The sequence below is a fragment of the Antechinus flavipes genome, chromosome 4 (genome assembly GCF_016432865.1).
Source record: "Antechinus flavipes isolate AdamAnt ecotype Samford, QLD, Australia chromosome 4, AdamAnt_v2, whole genome shotgun sequence".
Taxonomy (NCBI): Eukaryota; Metazoa; Chordata; class Mammalia; order Dasyuromorphia; family Dasyuridae; genus Antechinus; species Antechinus flavipes.
The window spans coordinates 253,450,064-253,469,204 of NC_067401.1; the positions used below are offsets into that span (position 1 = coordinate 253,450,064).

Genomic DNA, 19,141 nt, shown 5'->3' on the forward strand with positions numbered 1-19,141 from the left:
GAGAGAGAAAGGGAGAGAGGGAGAGAAAGAGACAGATGGACAAAGAGACAGAGACATATAATTTTTTTTAATATTTTAATATTTTAAACTTTTTATTTCCTCCCTGGGAAATAATCCAGGTAAATTTAGCTGTGATATTCAAGCTATGTATGCCACTCATTGTGTTTGGGATACATATAATGCTTAAGGGGAAGAAAAAAATACAATGAAATCAAGCATCCTCTGACAACCTGTTTAGGAAGAGATATTACATATATAAGGCAGATTCATATACATAAATGAAAGTTTTGGACATTTTCTAAACTTCCATCTTTTCCCAACTAAGTGGACTATGCAAAAAGCATCAATGGAATTATTGTAATGCCAAGCCACCAAGTTTTAAAATTATATTTTCCAAGCTTTCAAACCCCCAAATCAAAGACTTACATAGTGGAAAGCTTCAGGAGGCAAGGGTATATCTCAAAAATATATTGCCTTTTGGATAAAACCTACTTGTATGGGAATATTCTTGTAAAACCAGCATAGATGGTGAAAGTTACAATGTAACTTTCTGGGAACAAAGACTATATTATCACTTGTGACTCAAGAGATTCTTTTAATTTAGTATTTTTAAGCAATATGTGAAGCTTTTGCTTAAGATAGATCAGAAATAAACATATAAAAAGAGATATCTATCCTTTCTTGAATGAAGTTGGATGCAATTTCAAAATGGCTATTTTGCTACTATACTAGTAGGTATGCTTCTACCTAATTAAAGTTTAGAAGAAAATCATTAAGACCACCAAAAATGGATGAAGGGGAAAATGTACTAGCAAGTTAGCTACATCATCAGATAAATGAAATCTTTTTATGCATTTAGTATAGATGTTTTAATAAATAATAAATGATTTTTGGAAGGCCTTCAGAACTAGATTCAGTAACTAAAAACACAATTTTATATAACTACATTTTTACTTAAGTCTTTGGATCAGGAACACCCAGGGAAAAAAAAGAGAAATTCAAAAGTTACATATTTAAAATTTAAGCAGAACATATTTAACCTATATCAAAATGTTTGTTGTCTAGGAGAGTGGGGAAAGAGGGAGGGAGAGAAAAATTTGAACCACAAGGTTTTGCAAAGGTAAATATTGAAAACTATCTTTGCATGTATTTGGAAAAATACAAAACGATTAAAAAAAAAAAAAGGCTTAAACAAAGTTATAAATTCCAGGATCAATGAAAGAATACAAGTGGAATGAGGCCCACCAGAGCACAAGGCAATTTTCTGCAATAGATATAATAGAATTCTGATATTTTATTTGACTTTTCTTACCAATAGCCTCATTATCCTAATTTTGGATATCAGAAAAGGAACCAAGAGCAAAACTTGTTTCAACTAGGCAAAACAGTTTCTGAACATGTGTCATAAAAGTAGGACAATGGTAATTTTCAGGATAAAAGCTGAAGGGTCTGTACTCAAAAAGAAAAGGGAATAACTAATTTTGGAAGTGCACTATTGGTTAAGATCATGCTTAGGAATAATATTTGCATTTCTGGACCAATCCTTAAGAGAGTAGATCTAATGAGGACTAATAAAATGGTACATTTATGGGAAATTTAAAAGATCTGGTTATGGGAGTTTTAAACTAAAAATGGAGAATGGAGAAAATGCCTTATATATATTTACCAAGTCTGAAACTAGAGTCACAAGATAATAGCATATAAGACACAGAAAGAAGAAAAACAATGAAAAGGACCAGCAATTGATGGGAAACAATATCTAAGGACAATAATATCTGTACAAATAAAGAAGATAACCTAAAAATCATAAACAAGGAGTAAAATCAACCTTATAAGTATTCATTGTGACCTGACAAAATGTAACTCATGACTGGAACAAAATTAGGAAAAGATATATTTTATTCAAAAGAAATAAATTCACTAAAAAATGTGAGGGGAGGACAGATAGATTATAACCACAAAGAAAAAAAAAAAACACATGAACTTAAAGATATACAGTGAACAGCATCTGAATGAGAATACATGGAGAAAGAAAAGTGACATTGTGATTGGAGTCTACTATAGACCACCAGGCCAAAAGAAAGAAATGAATGATAAACTAAAGAAACAGGTCATGAATCTGGCACCATGACAAGATATGGTATGGCTAGGGGACTATATCTATCTGTATGTTAGCTGGTATTTTCTCAACTGAAAACAAAAAATTGTTTTTCTTTGTCCTGAGTACTTAACATAGAGCTGGGTTACAAAAGAAACATTCAATAAATGTTTATTGATCAGTAATTGATTGATTAAATGATGTAAGGCCTGGTGACCACAGCATTAAATTTAGAGCAGCTGAAACCTTCAGGTTATCCGGGAGAAAAGAGGACAAGTAATTGAAAAGCTTCAAACTATAACTTCTTAAAGAATTCAGAGAAAGGGCAGATGCTGCTTCAGGCTAATTTTAGGAATATCTGGTTTCAAATATTCCCTCAGATAGTAACTATGTGACTCTAGGTATAACTCCCTTAAACTCTGTAAGCTTCAGGTTCCTCATCTGTAAAACTACAAGGTTAGACTTAATGGCTTCTATGGCCCCTTTTGGTTCTAAATCTATAAACTTATTATTTGAAGCTATTATATTGAAGAAAGATGATGTGTTTTAATTCAATGTAATTGACATTTCTAATATCTATTTTGTGAGAAGCATTGTGTGACCTATTATTAATGATAGCAGTTGTAGGAGAAGGTAGAATATAGGAAGGCAATTCAAAACAACATAAAAGAAAAAACTTGATCGCAGTCTGAGCTGCCCAAATGTGAAAGGGGCTTCTTCCTAAGTTAGTGAGTGGCCACACATCAGAGACAGTCAAAGCAGAGGCTGTATAAACAATTTCCTGGAATAAAGTAAAGAAGATTCCTATCCAGTTAGAAATCAGACTAGATGGGCAGAGAGGTCTTGTCAATTCAGTTTCTGCAAAGAGTGGTAGAGTTCTCTGAAATGTTAAGTACATAATAGCATGCTAACACTAGTGAGTCAGAGGCCACTGCAATTTATCCAAGTAAGAACAGAACTCTTTGAAGTACAAAGAATGACATAGGGCATCCAGCCAAGGTGATTCACCACCTCTTTCAAGAAGAAATTCAGGGAAGGTCACAGCTGTCTTCAAAATCTGAACCGGGATAAATTTATCTCAGATGTGAATTGCCTCGTTTTTGCTGGTGGATGTCCAGTCAGTTAAGAGGCTTTTTTGTTTGTTAGTTTGTTTGTCTTTATTTTTTTAATGTAAACCTTGAAACTACAGAAATCATGAATTTCATTGCTTACTGAAAAGTGTCAGAATAACTTTTCAACTATATCTTATTCCTACTCAAAGAAAAGCAAGGAAGTTAGGTCAATAGAGAGCAGAAGCTTGGAGATCTGGTGTTATCTAAAACACAGGCTGACTGACCTGGATACATTCTATTGGAAACTTAGCCAAGTAAAACTCTCATTTTCAATATAAAATCTGACTCAGGGCAAATTAAATCTTGGTTATAGAAGTAGATTCCCCGCAAACAAATCAGACATTGCAAAAGTAAATGAACAATGACATTGAATATTAATTCTAATATCTGTTCAGAGGGCTCTTAAAATTTTGTACTTTTGGGAAACAATACCTTTTCCAAGTGTTGGGAGTATGAATGGCAGGTGTCTGCTTTTCTTTCCTAAGACTGTTTTTCCCTGTAAATAAAATTATACCCTTTGTATGAGTTAGCCAAGGGCTGTTGTAACTACACAGTCTAAATCCCATTTTACAGTATAATCCTCTAATTGTGTATTTTTCCTTTGTTGCTCTCAATATTTATTTTAAGAATTCTTGACTATAGTCTCCATTTTATATACCAGAGAAGCAATAGGTAGGTCGTGTTCAAGTAGTGGTTTTGAAATCAGGAAGACCTGGAAGAGGATTCTGGGAAAATTCTGGTCAGAAAATTCCAATTCACCAGATTCCCCAACAAAGAAAACAAAAATTGCACCTCAGATTAAACATAACCAGTTGAAGGGGGGGAAAAAAAACATGTCGGGGCAGAACAGTGGTCCTCCTGGAACAACCTGAGAAGATTTGAATAAAGAACCCAGACAGGAGGTTTAGTTGGTGATAAGTATGAACAAAGCAAACTGGGAGCCCTGGGACTAGCTGGGTTCAGTAGCTTTAGCCCCAGCAACAGGAACTTTCACCTCCTGGACAAAGTGGGCAGCCAAGTTTGAAGTGATTGGGGGAATCTCCCCTGATAAGAAATACCAGTTCCAGTTGTGCTGCTGAGAAAGAATCATAGGCAAGAAGGAACCAGCACATGACTAGTGAGTGCAGAAGCAGTGGAGCAGGGTGGAGGTCTTGATTTGAGATTCTAGGCTGGAGGGAAGAGGGGGAGAGGGGGAGAGGAAGAACTGAAGGAAGACCTGAAGTCACCAACACCTCAACATCTCAAGACTAGAAGACAGGACAGTAATAAAATTCTTATTTAAAAAAAAAAAAAAAAACAGGCAAAGGAGAAAGAACTCAAAAATAGAAAGTTATTATGGAAATAGGGAAGGGTGGAGTTCATCTTGAGAGGAAGATAATGAAATGAAAAAATCTTCTCTTACCCCAAAGAGCAATGTTACCTGCTCCAAATGATTATCTGCTCCAAAAGAATTCACAGAACTTCTTTAAAAAAAGACTTTAAAAATCAAATGAGAGAGATTGAGGTAAAAATAAATGAACAAACAAATGGATAAATAAATAAATAAAATTTTAAAAAAGAATCATCCAAGAAAAACAAGAAGATTATGAAAAGAAAGTCAACCAATTAGAAAAAGAGATCTAGAGAATTAAGGGGAAAAAATAATTTTTTGAAAATTAGAATTGGGCAAAGGGAATTATAAGAGACAAAGAAATACTAAAATAAAACAAAGAATGAAAAAATAGAAGAGAATGTGAAACATCTCATAAGAAAACATATTGAGAAGAGAAAACATAAGAATAATTGTATTACCTGAAATCTATGATAAAAAAAAAATACTTTGATACAAAATATAAGAAATAATTAAAGAAAATTGTTCTGAAGTGATAGAATAAGAAGGAAATATAGAAACAGAAAAAAAAAAATCCACTGGTCACCACCATAAGAAGTAGGGGAAAAAAAAAAATATCCAGTGCTCAACACCTCAAAAATATCCTACAAGGAAAACCTACCAGAACATCACTGCTAAATTTCAAAACCTCCAGATCAAAGAGAAAACTTTACAACCAACAACAACAAAACAATTAAAATATGTTGGAATTATATAATTAGAATCACACAAGACACACAAGCAGCTACAATTAAAAAAAAAACAACACAAGTGCTGGAATATTATAAATCCCATCAAAATAACTAGGGCTGTGACCAAAATATTATATCCAGAAAAATTAAGTATAATATAGAATGAAAAAATGGATATTCAATGAACTGCCATATTTTCTTTTTTTGTTTTTTTTATTTTTTTTTGAACTGCCATATTTTCAAGATTTTGCTGTAAGCAAACCAAACTCAGTAGAAAATTTAACATATAAGAACCAACATCAAAAACTAATTTCAAGGGATTCAATAAGAACAAATCATTTCTGTTTTATACACTGAAATATAAACCACATTGTATTTACTATCATTAATAATCAGGTAGTTCAAAAGAAAGATTGGGGTAGAGATAAGCATGATGTGATTCTAAAAAAGCAAAATCTTGTAGGAAAAAGTGAAAACAGTTAATTATGCTATATGAATGAGGTTTGAGAGCAAGAACCAATACAGAGGAATTAGATGGGGAAGGAGGGTTAATAGTTCTTAAATCCTACTCACATCAGGAATGGGTTAAATATCGAACAATATATACACACCATGCAGATATACCTAAAAGGGAGGGAGTAGGGTTAGATGGGATACAGAAAGATGTATAGATTATCTATGCTCAACTATATAGTCTGCTTGGGAGAGGTAGTGGGTAAGAAAGGGAGCAAAAAAAAAAAAAGAAAGAAAGAAAGAAAAGTGCACAGCAGAGAACAAAAGAAAACCAACAAGGAAGTAAAGAAAAGTTGGACAGTTCTGAATACGATGTGTTCTATTATATATACTTTCTTAAAATGAAAACTTGTTACATTTTTTGAAGCTTCTCTAATATTCAGCTATACACATGACAATTTTTTTCTATTCTCTATTTACATTTTAAATTTAAAAAAAAATTTTAAAGAAATTAAGAAGATCTGAGTTTGAATCCTGCCTCAGATATTTATTAACTTAGTGACCCTGCACAAGTCAGTTAACTTCTCAGTCTCAGTTTTCTCATCTGTAAAAAGAGAATAATAACAGTACTCAATTCACAGAGTTCTGAGGACCAAAGGAGATCAAATGTGTGAATTTTTTTTGCAAACCTTAAAATGATAACTGGCATTAATGCCCCCATTTATGTTCCTTGAGAGAAGGCATCATTTTTGCCTTCCTTTGAATGCCTAGCCAGCACAGATTAAAGACTTAGTAAATACTTGTTAGATGACACAGTGGATAGAGTGCTGGGCCTGGAGTCAAGAAAATATATCTTCCTGAATTCAAATCTGACCTCAGACACTAGCTTTATGATTCTGGGCAATTCAACCCTATTTGCCTCAGTTTCTTCAGCTGTAAACTGAGAAGGAAAAAGCAAATTATTGCAGTATTTTTGCCAAAACAATCCCAAATGGGGTCACAAAAAGAAAGACACAACTGAAATGACTGAACAACACCACACAACATAAAAGAAAGGAAACATGGTAACGTGAAACATGGAATATGATAACAACAGTGGCAAGATTAAGAAAAATCATGGAAGCTATTTAGATCTTCTGGGCAAGATAAGGAGAGAACTTGGGGACCCAAGAGTAGAATACAGGGATTCTATGGGAAGGCATGAAGGAAACTTTGGGTTTTAGAATCACAACTCAAAGTCTTGAAGATCCTTCCAAGCTGAAGAAGAATGGAGAAGAGATTTGGAGATTGGTGATATATTTGTTGTCCAAGGACCAGAAAGCCAAGCTAAGTTGAAAGACCACAAAGTTAGACACCAGATAAATTTATTTTTGGACACTGCAACATTCTTAGGTATATAAGATTCTTAATCTTTTTTGTGTGTAAATATCCTTCTGGTAAAGCCTGTAGTCTCCTATAAATAATGTTTTTAAATAATAAAAGAAAATGCCAAATTTCAGATAGAGGTTAATCAAAATAAAAGTGTAATTTTTTTCCTCATCGAAAGTCACAAACTTCCTGAAATCCTTCCACGGAAGTGGAGTGGCCAAGGACACCAGGTTAAGAACCCTAGACATAAAAGGTCTGTGATCTACATCAGTGGCTCAGGTACCTACTCCTAATAAAGTCACAGAACCTTTAAGTTTTGAAGTTCATAGAGGGCACTATGCTAGGTGATGGGAGAGACATTTAGATTACTAAGAAATGGTTACTATCGGCTAGAAGCTGGAAAATGAATGGATGCCCTTCAATTGGAGAATGGTTGAGTAAATTGTGGTATATGAATGTTATGGAATATTATTGTTCTGTAAGGAATGACCAGCAGGATGAATACAGAGAGGCTTGGAGAAACTTCCATGAACTGATGCTAAGTGAAATGAGCAGAACCAGGAGATCATTATATACCTCAACAATGATACTGTTTGAGGATGTATTCTGATGGAAGTGGATCTCTTCGATAAAGAGAGCTAATTCAGTTTCAATTGATCAAAGATGGGCAGAAGCAGCTACACCCAAAGAAAGAACACTGGGAGATGAATATAAACTGCTTGCATTCTTGTTTTTCTTCCCGGATTATTTATACCTTCTGAATTCAATTCTCCCTGTGCAACAAGAAAACTGTTTGGTTCTACACACGTATATTGTATCCAGGATATACTGTAACCTATTCAACATGTAAAGGATTGCTTGCCATCAGGGGAGGAGGTAGAGGGAGGGAGGGGAAAAATCGGAACAGAAGTGAATGCAAGGGATAATGTTGTAAAAAATTACCCTGGCATGAGTTCTATCAATAAAAAGTTATTTTAAAAAAAATGAAAGAAAGAAATGGTCACTATCTTCAAAAAGCTTACCATCTAAGGGGATATAAGACAGAAACATATCTTGAAAATAAAAAATAGAACAAAATAAGTGTACAAGGAAGACATTAAGAGTGATGTAAGGTCTAAAAAAAGTCATTTCTGACTAGCAGACCAAAGAAAGCTTTATGAAGGAGGTGCCATTTGAGGCCTTGAAGGCTGAAAATGAATTCAACAAAACAGAGATGGGAAGAAGAAATTCTGCGCAAAAGAAATAATATAAGCAAAGGCTTGAAATTATAAGTGAGGGACTTCCGGTTAAGATGGCGGAGAGGAGGCTCACAGTTGCATAAGCTCCGCGCTTTCTCTCACTATCCACTTCATTACAAGCCTCTGAATCAATGCTTGACTGAAAAAAACCCACAAATAGTTACCAAGAGAAGCCATCCTTGAGATCCGCCAAGAAAGGTCTGTCTTTACTGGAGGGCTGGGGCGGTTTTAGATCGGGTGCAGGCGGCGGGCAGCAGCAGTGAGAGCACGGGAGCAGACTGGAGAGGGGGTGGGGAGTGATCGCAGCCGTCTCTGCGGGGAGAGCTTCGCTACAGGTTTGGATAATTTCCTCCGGCAGCAAGTCAACAGCCCAGCAGAGAAGCTAAAAACACCGGGGCTGAAGAATACAACCGCAAACAGCTGGAGTCTCTCAGGACCTGGCCCCCCCCCCTTCCCCCCCCAGTGACTCAGCACGCTTTGGGATCTGAGAGCGCAGGCGCAGCACAGTCCTGCTAGTGCCTCACTGCTGCCACCTGCAGTCTGTAGAGGAAGCTCGATAACACACCCAGCCCCCCCCCCCAAAGAAAGACTCCAGTTTTTTTCTGTTTTTCTTTGGTAGTTTATCTCTGATTAATAGACAGAATGAGCAAGAAGCTGAAGAGGACTTTAACCCTTGACAGCTTCTATACAGATAGAGAGCAGACTCTAAATCCTGAGGAGACTAAAAACAGGCAGTCCCCAGGTGATTCCCCAAAGGAGGAGATCGGCTGTTCCTCAGCACAGATGAACCTCATAGAAGTGATTAAAAAGGCTCTCACAAGGGAGCTAGAAGAAAAATGGGAAAAGAGTCTGGAGAAAGTTAAAGAGAGAGTGATAAAGAAGTAAAATCCTTGAAAAATAGGATTAGTGAACTGGAAACAGAAAACAGCTCTCTAAAAAACAAAATTGGCGAAATGGAAAAAAATTCCACAGAACAAAAGAACTCAATTGGACAATTAGAGAAAGATTTTAAAAAAGTGAGTGAAGAGAATACTTCACTGAAAATCAGAATTGAACAAGTGGAATTGAATGACTCGAGGAGACAAGAAGAATCAGTCAAGCAAATCCAAAAAAATCAAACAATGGAGAAAAATGTGAAATACCTTCTGGGGAAGACAACAGACCTGGAAAACAGATCCAGGAGAGACAATCTGAGAATCATTGGACTCCCAGAAAAACATGATGAAAAAAAGAGCCTGGACACTGTCTTCCAGGAAATTATCAAAGAGAACTGCCCAGAAGTCATAGGAACAGAGGAAAAAATAAACATTGAAAGGATTCATCGATCACCCACTGAAAGGGATCCTAAAATCAAAACACCAAGGAATATAGTGGCCAAATGCCAGAACCCTCAGGTGAAAGAAAAAATATTGCAAGCGGCTAGAAAAACCCAATTCAAGTATCAAGGAGCCACAATAAGGATCACCCAGGATCTGGCAGCATCCACATTAAAAGATCGAAGGGCCTGGAATATGATATTCCGAAAGGCTAAGGAACTTGGTATGCAACCAAAAATAACTTACCCAGCGAGAATGAGCATCTTTTTCCAGGGAAGAAGATGGACATTCAACGAAGTAAGCGAATTTCATCTATTTCTGATGAAAAAACCAGAACTTAACAAAAAGTTTGATCTACAAATATAGAACTCAAGAGAAATCTAAAAAGGTAAAGATTAATCTTGGGAACTATATTTTGACTATATAGATGTATAAAGAATACATGTATACCTTGTTCTAGAAATTGATGTGGAAAGGACATTGTACCAGAAAAAGGGTAAAGTGGGGGTAGTACATCACATGAAGAGGCATAGGAAACCTATTATATCTGAGAGAAAGAATGGAGGGGGATGAATATAGTGGGTATCTTACTGCCTTCAGAATTGGCTTTAAGTGAAAAATCTTAAGACATATTCAATCTATGGTGAAACTTCTCCCATCTCATTGAAAAGTGAGAAGGGAAAAGTGGAAAGGGAAGGAATAAGCTAAGGGGAAGGGAATACGGGAACTGGGAGGGAAAGGGGTAAGATAGGGGGAGGAACTCTAAGGAGGGGGGAGGGATACTAAAAAGGGAGGGCTGTGAGAAGCAAGGGGTGCTCACAAGCTTAATACTTGGAAGGGGGGGAAAGGGGAAAGAAGGGAGGAAAGCATAAACCGGGGTTAACAAGATGGCAAGTAATACAGAATTGGTCATTCTAACCATAAACGTGAACGGGGTAAACTCCCCCATAAAGAGAAAGCGGTTAGCAGAATGGATTAAAAGCCAGAATCCTACAATATGTTGTTTACAGGAAACACACCTGAAGCGGGGAGATACATGCAGGTTAAAGGTAAAAGGTTGGAGCAAAATCTACTATGCTTCAGGTGAAGTCAAAAAAGCAGGGGTAGCCATCCTGATCTCAGATCAAGCTAAAGCAAAAATTGACCTAATTAAAAGAGATAAGGAAGGACACTATATCTTGCTAAAGGGTAGCATGGATAATGAAGCACTATCTATATTAAACATATATGCACCAAGTGGGGTAGCATCTAAATTCTTAAAAGAGAAACTAAGAGAGCTGCAAGAAGAAATAGACAGTAAAACTATAATAGTGGGAGATCTTAACCTTGCACTCTCAGAATTAGATAAATCAAACCAGAAAATAAATAAGAAAGAAGTCAAAGAGGTAAACAGAATACTAGAAAAGCTAGATATGATAGATCTCTGGAGAAAATGTAATGGAGACAGAAAGGAATACACTTTCTTTTCAGCAGTTCATGGAACCTATACAAAAATTGACCATATATTAGGACATAAAAACCTCAAACTCAAATGTAGTAAGGCAGAAATAGTAAATGCATCCTTTTCAGACCACGATGCAATGAAAATTACATTCAACAAAAAAGCAGGGGGAAGTAGACCAAAAAATAATTGGAAACTAAATAATCTCATACTAAAGAATGATTGGGTAAAACAGCAAATCATAGACATAATTAATAACTTCACCCAAGAAAACGATAATAATGAGACATCATACCAAAATGTATGGGATGCAGCCAAAGCGGTAATAAGGGGAAATTTCATATCTCTAGAGGCCTATTTGTATAAAATAGAGAAAGAGAAGGTCAATGAATTGGGTTTGCAATTAAAAATGCTAGAAAAGGAACAAATTAAAAACCCCCAGTCAAACACTAAACTTGAAATTCTAAAAGTAAAAGGTGAGATCAATAAAATTGAAAGTAAAAAAACTATTGAATTGATTAATAAAACTAAGAGTTGGTTCTATGAAAAAACCAACAAAATAGACAAACCCTTAGTAAATCTGATTAAAAAAAGGAAAGAGGAAAATCAAATTGTTAGTCTTAAAAATGAAAAGGGAGAACTCACCACTAACGAAGAGGAAATTAGAGCAATAATTAGGAGTTACTTTGCCCAACTTTATGCCAATAAATTCGACAACTTAAATGAAATAGAAAAATACCTCCAAAAATACAGCTTGCCCAAACTAACAGAGGAAGAAGTAAATATCCTAAACAGTCCCATCTCAGAAAAAGAAATAGAACAAACTATAAATTTAAAAGAGGTCAGCAATGTGGTTTGGCTGCCAAAACACCAAATAAAAACTTAAGATCTTGAGAGATATTAAGAGGTCTAGCTTCAGAAATAAGGAGGTGATAGTAAAACTGTACTCTGCTTTGATCACACATCCTCTAGAGCATTGTGTCCAGTTCTCTGTGTATCAATCACAGGTTAAAAAGGACATTGAGAGCTAGAAAAGGTTTATAGTGGAATAACCAGTAAAGGGCCTTGAATGAATTATATCATGTGATGATTGGATGAGTAAAAAGTAGGAGTGTTTTATCCTGAAGCAGTGAAGACTCAAAGAGAAGATGGCAATTACATTCAATTATTTAAAACACTGTCATGTGGGAGAGGTCTTCTACCTACTTTGTCTGGTCCCAGAACCAAGAGTAATAGGTAAAAGAAATAAAATGGTGAATTTAGGCTTCTGATGTCAGGTAGAAAAAAAAAGAAAGGTGTTTAACAATTAAAGTTGTCCAAAAGTAGAACAGGAGGACTTGAATTCAATCTAGCCTCAGATATTTATTAGTTGTGTGACATTGGCAACTCACTTAATATTTGTGTGCCTTAAGCTACTGGAAAAGGCAATGACAAACCATTCCAGTATCTTTGCTGAGAAAATCCCAGACAGTATGTTCCATGAGATCATGAAAACTCAAATACATATGAACAATAATAAGGTCCTTTCTATGTCTACATTTAGGATCCAATGTTATTACACATTTTATGGAAGGCCAGATATTGATTTTTAGATCTATAACCAGGAGATGAATACAGAGACAAGTGGCAATGGAAAAGTATGAATTTGTTCCTGGTGCTATTATTGGAGGGAGGTGAAATATTTCTTTTTCAGGGTATATCTGACTGCCCTTTTCAATAATTCCCCTGTCTTCAGTTTGGGCTGAGATTCAGGCTAAGAGTGCCAGCTTACTAGTGACCTCAGGCTGATTAAAAAATCTTTACATTCCCCCTCACCCAATTTTGGACACAGAAAATAATTAGATTTTGGGTTGTTTAAGGGATGAGTCATTCTCACTTGTCTTCTCCCACTCTCTGCCTAACTTTTCAGGGCAACCCTTCCCTCAATTGAAAAGCCTGGAAATCCCCACAATTTTGAGGGCACTAAAGGCTCAGTCTGTCAAAAAGCACTTATTAGGCACTTACTGTGTGTCAGGAATTGCTCTAAGCACAGGGGATATCCTACAGAAGGAGAAAGGAAAGGAGGGGAGAAGAGAAGAGAAAAGAAGAGAGGGAAAGGGAGGAAAGGCAAGGGGAGAGAGAAGAGAAGAAAAAGAAAATCATTTTCTGCTCCAAGGTGCAATCATTCTAATAAACTCCCTCACTTTTGTGCAATGAAAACTATATCTGCAGCCTACACAAGCATGGGGTTTACCTAACACAACAGAAGCAGATATAAAGAAAAAAGAAACCCTTTACAGAGAAAGACACTAGGGAAAGACAACAGCTCATCCTCATGTTTGATGAGAGTCAAATGATGGTGCAGTAGGAAGGGGGAGGTGCAGAGGCTATGTTCAGACTAATAAACTAGCATCTGAGTAGTTCTTATGTCGTCTTTATATTAAGCTCAGGAAAAAGGCTTCTCCCTTCATTTTTTTTCCTTCCTAAAAGGAAAAAAGGTTTTAGTCCAACCCATTTATTTTACAGATGAGGAAAGTGATTATCTCCACATTCGATTTGTGATAACGTCAGAACTAAAACTTAGGCATCTCTTCCCCTCTACATCCTGGTATCATCTCCTGCTTTGTGGATAGAAAACTAGACTTGGAGTCGGGAAGACAGGAATATTTGAGTTTGAGTACTGCCTCAGACACTCACTTGTAACTCAAGGAAAGTCACATAAGGTATTCCTTATGCAAAAAATGGGGATAATAATAGCATCCACAAACTACTATTGTAAGTCTCATAATAACATACACAAAGCACTTAGTAAACTTTGAAGTGTTATGTAAAATGCTAGATATAATTATTATCTAGAGGCAGCTTCCAGTTAACAAGAGGAAATAACCAGCCTGTGTCTTATATATTCAGTGAAAAAAATATTTCATTGGCCCTGTGATTATGACCAAGGTACCATTCCCACCTAGTGGCAGCTTAATCTAATTGCAAGCAAAACACGGGGATAGGGGATGGAGGAAATTAGAAAGCCTTGATTGCAGAATTGGCTAACTTGTAAAAAGTGACTACATGAAATTTCTCCAGGCAAATTCAGCTGCTGTAAATGTGTCTTTTGCCTCCTAATTCAACTGGTTTTGACAATTAGGTTGTTGAGATGCAGCCAGAAACAGTATCTGACATCATGACAATCATGAGGTACTTTACTCTGGGTCTGACCACAATAGGTTTAGGTATCCAATGTCAAGGACATCAAGAGAATTTTTAATCTGGAAAAGAGATTAGGAGAATGGGATAGAGAGTTGGAGAGAGGAGAAAGATAGAATGGCTTTCTCCAAATATCAGAAGAATGGGGAAAAAAACCAACAATACCAATAGCAAGGTTTACATAGTTTTAAGGTTTGCAAAAGGCTTTCTTTACATATCTTAATTCAATTGATCCTAATAAAAACTCAGAGAGATGGGTGCTATTATTATCCTCATTTTACAGAAAAAGAAAGAAGTACAGAGAGATTAAATTGACATGCATAAGGATCATACAGCTAGCAAGTATCTGCTTCAAGATTTGAATTCTGGTCTTTCTAATTTCACCAGATTCTATGTATTGTACAAACTACACTGCTTTAAACTCATTCTGCTTGGTCAAGCAAAAAAAACTAGTAGAAAAGGGTAGAAGATGAAAAAAGGTATATTTTGCCTTGATGTAATGAAAAAACATCCTTATTTTTAAAATCAGAGGATCACAGGATTTCAAGGTTGGAAGAGATGTCCAATTCAATCTATATATGAAAACCTACTCATCAGGGAAGGAGGGGGAAGAACTGATATTTATTCTGGGATATTCGGGAGCAAAGGCAGGATCTGGGCTCAGGCCCAAAAGATTGGGGAAGTACACAGAGAGAGGAGGCCTGCATTAGTGGATTCTGAGGTCCTGGAAAGCCTTGGGCAAGGTCACAATCAGGACACTCTAATGAGTTCTAAATGGAATTCATTAAGATAATCCACTGCATCCCAAGTTTCCCCCTTTCATCATAACTTCTGACTTGCCATTGGCCCTCAATGACTCTGAAGAGAAAGTGAGAATGAAGACTTTGTGCAACTCTTAAATCCAATTTATACACAAATCAAGACATTACCCCTCATCTCTATTTTGCCCCAACATCACAATATCATTGGTCTTCTTTAAAAAGTAAAGATGAACAATCAACCAGTCAATCCCCAAGGGATCAGTTTGTTTCAAGACCATTGATGAGCGGGAATTCACTACCTCCTGCAGCAGCCCATTTGACTGTGGGATAGCTTCCTAACAAGCTGAGTTGGCCCAAAGTAGAATGGGCTTCCCATTAATTCCTCCTCACTAGAGAGAGGTCTTCTAAGAAAAGCTGGTTGATCACTCTGGGCAAGATGTGAAAATTCTTGGACAGCTATAGGTTAGATCCAGCTCTGAGATTCTATAAGTGTGAGTCAAACAAGACTTTAATAAGGTTTAATAAACAAGGTTTAATAAATTTAGATGGAAGAGACTTTAGAAATGATCAGGTCCTACTCTATTTTACAGATGAAGAAACTGAGGCACAAAGTGATTTAAGTGTCTTGTCTATGGCCAAATAGTATTAAGTGTATGGGATTTCAGTTGCTCCACACAAGAAAAATTATGCTCTACAGCTATAAAAGTAAAAGTCAAGAGTGAAGTGAGTAGAATCAGGAGAACATTGCATACAGGACAGCAGGATTATGTGATGATCAACCATGATGGATTTCACGCTTTTCAACAATGAGATGATTCAGGCCAATTCTAATAGACTTGGGATGGAGAGAGCTATCTAACATCCAGAAAGAGGACTATAGACAGTAAATATGGATAATAACATGGTATTTTCACCTTTTTTGTTGTTGGCTTGCTTTTTTTTCTTTCTCATTTTTTTTTTCCTTTTTTGATCTGATTTTTCCTGTGCAGCATGATAAATGTGGAAATGTTTAGAAAAATTGTACATCTCTAACCTATATTGGATTGCTTGCTGTCTAGGAGAAGAACTAGTTGGGGAAGGAGGAAGGTTTGCAAGGGTAAATGTTGAAAACTACCTTGGCATGTATTTTGAAATTAAAAAGCTAATATTAAAAATAAATAAATAAATGAAATTAAAAATAGAATTAAAATTAAGGTACACAGTATTTATAAGGGATTAGGCAAAACATTACATTAGAATGTAAGCTCTTTAAGGGTAGAAACTTTGTCTTTTTGTTGCTGCATCTAGCACAGTATTAAGCATATTTGCTCAGTTGTTTCACAGTATCCAACTCTTCAAAAGCCCATTTGGGATTTTCTTGGTAATAATACTGGAATGGTTTGCCATTTCCTTCTCCAGGTCATTTTACAAATGAAGAAACTGAAACAGTATTGAGTGACTTGCCTAGGGTCATACAGCTAGTAAGAGTCTGAGGCCAGATTTGAACTCAGATACATCTTCTAGATTCCAGGCCCAGTGCTCTATCCACTAACTGCCCTTGTCAGGCACATAGCAGGCATTTAATACATGCCTGTTGATTTCTCCAATTGTTAGTACCTTCCTTTTCTGTCCGGTATTTAACTACCTTCTATTTATTTGTAATGAATATTTATGAGTAAATGCTTATTTTCTACATACATGTATTTTACATACATATATGTAACATGCTATTTATACCAATTGTATACAAACTCCATGACAGTAAAAATTTTGTTTCCACCCCCCCCAAAAAAAATCTGTATTTACACTGCCTAAGGGCAATTAGATAGTACAAATAGAATGCAGACCTGAAGTCAGGTATCCTGAGTTCAAATCCAGACTCAAAAATTTACTAGCTTTACAACCCAGGGCAAATCATTTAATCCATTTACCTCAATTTTCTCATCTGTGAAATACAAAAAACAGCAGCCCCTCTCACCCAGGGTTGTTGTGAGGATCAAATGAGATAATCACTTAGCTATATAAATTTTATATAAAACTATATAAAATGTTAACAATTGTTATTAGCATAGTGTCTGACATATAATAGACATTTAATAAATGCTTGTTGATCAGCAGATTTATAGGTGTAAAACCATCTCTGCTACTTGAAAAAGTATCTGGCCTATCACTGTGGCTTCAACAATATCATATTCACAGACAGAAGTTAGGACTTTATCAATAGCAAGTAACCATAAAAGGACATCCCCAACTGAAGGGTAGAGTCTTGCTCTGAGCTAATGATGCAGGCCTTTACTATAAATCCTTTTTATTAGTTTCATGCAAACTAACCAGCTAAACCAAACAAACATCAAAACACCAACTAGATAACAGTCTTGAGTTTTAAGCATCCAGAACACTTCGGAGAAGATTGGATATAAACAAGCCCTATAATTATAAACTCATAATCATTAAACTATTGTACTGTGAATTCTTTTGGTGAGTGGGGCATGAAGTATTCAGGGATGACCTGTATCCATTTATATTTTCCTGGGAAATGACAAAGCTGATAAAGGCCAGCAATCTGTGCTAGCCTCTGACTCTCAAGGTTAGTTGACTTAGTTAGACTTAGCTCTCTCCCCCCAAAGGAGCTGAAGCTACATAAGACATCATTCATACTCTGTCTTTGAAGTTTCTTGGTCTCACACATCAGTAGGTAGAGATAGCCTTTCTACATTGTTAAATCAGGTAGTTGCTTCTGTGGTATGATTTGAATCCCCCCCCACCTCCAATCTTTTTCCTACATGATTGTCAGTCTATCTGAAATTCATTCTTTTGAGTTACAGTAGTTCTCTGGGACAGGGCTTCTTAATTTTTTTCCACTCATGACCCCTTTTTATTTGAGAAATTTTAAAATAATCCCACTATGTAGGTATATAAAACAAGTATACAAATCAAACATTTGCTGACAATAAATTATAATTTCACAACCCCCACATCGTTACATGACCCACAGTTTAAGAAGTTGGGTTCGAAGAGTCTCCTTTAAAAAGCCTTTAAAAACTATAGGCTAGCATTAATATTGAAAAATATTAGTAGCTATTTCCAAAATAAGTCAATAATCATTTATCAAGTGATGAGGTGTACAATGGATAAAGTGCTAGACCCAAAGTCAAGAAGACCCATTTATCACCCTCAGGTCAAATCTGATCTCAGACGTTTACTAAATGTGTGATCTTGGGCAAGTCACTTAATCCTGTTTGCCTCAGTTTTCTCACCTGTAAAATGAGCTGGAGAAGGAAATGGCAAAGTACTCCAGTATCTCTGCCAAGAAAACACCAAATGGGGTTATGAAGAGTGACACAATATGCTAAACAGTGTACTAAGCGGTAGGGAAGAAGGGGGAGCCTGCCACCTTTGAAGTTATCCATTCCACTTTTGGACAGCAAATTGCAAATTGGTGGTGTTTTCCTTAACATTAAGCTTAATTTTTTTTTTTTTTTTTTTTTTTTTGCCTTTGCCCCTGGTTCTGCCTTCTGAGGCCAAAAAGAACAAATTGAATCCCTCTTCCAAAAGACAATCCTTTAAATAGTCAACAAAAGCTATCAGGTGCCCTCTGAGTCTTCTGTACACTAAATATTGGCTGCTTCAATCAATATTCATGTGGCTCAAATTCATGCGAGTGCCCCTCTCTAACACTTCACAGCTTATCAATGCCTTTCCTAAATTGTAGCAATCAGAACAGAACCCAATACTCCAGTCGTGGTGAGACTAGGGGAAAGCACAAAGTCCATCACTTTCTTCCTGGCTTTCTTGGAAGATGAAATATCTCTATATTTAGCTAGTCTTAGACATGAGCATGCTCTTCTGCATTTGCAGTCATTTTCATAGCCAACTACCCACTTTCAGGCAGCTAGGTGGTACAATGGATAGAATGCCAGGCCTGGAATCAGTCAGGAAGACATGAATTCAAATAAGGCCTCAGAAACTTACTATCTATCCTAGGGAGGACATTTAGTCTTGTTGGACTCATTTTCTTCATCTGTAAAATGGTCCAGAGAAGGAAAAGGCAAACTACTCCAGTATATTTGCCAAGAAAAACTCAAATTGGGTCATGAAGTCAGATATGTATGTAATAATTGAAAAACAACAACC

At 36.2% G+C, this 19,141-nt stretch overlaps 1 protein-coding gene across 1 annotated transcript in view; it reads right to left on the reverse strand.

Annotated features, from left to right (window-relative positions):
* UBE3D (ubiquitin protein ligase E3D) overlaps positions 1–19,141 on the reverse strand; it is a 211,719-nt gene that overhangs the window by 13,433 nt on the left and 179,145 nt on the right. The gene's annotated exons all lie outside the window — the stretch shown is intronic.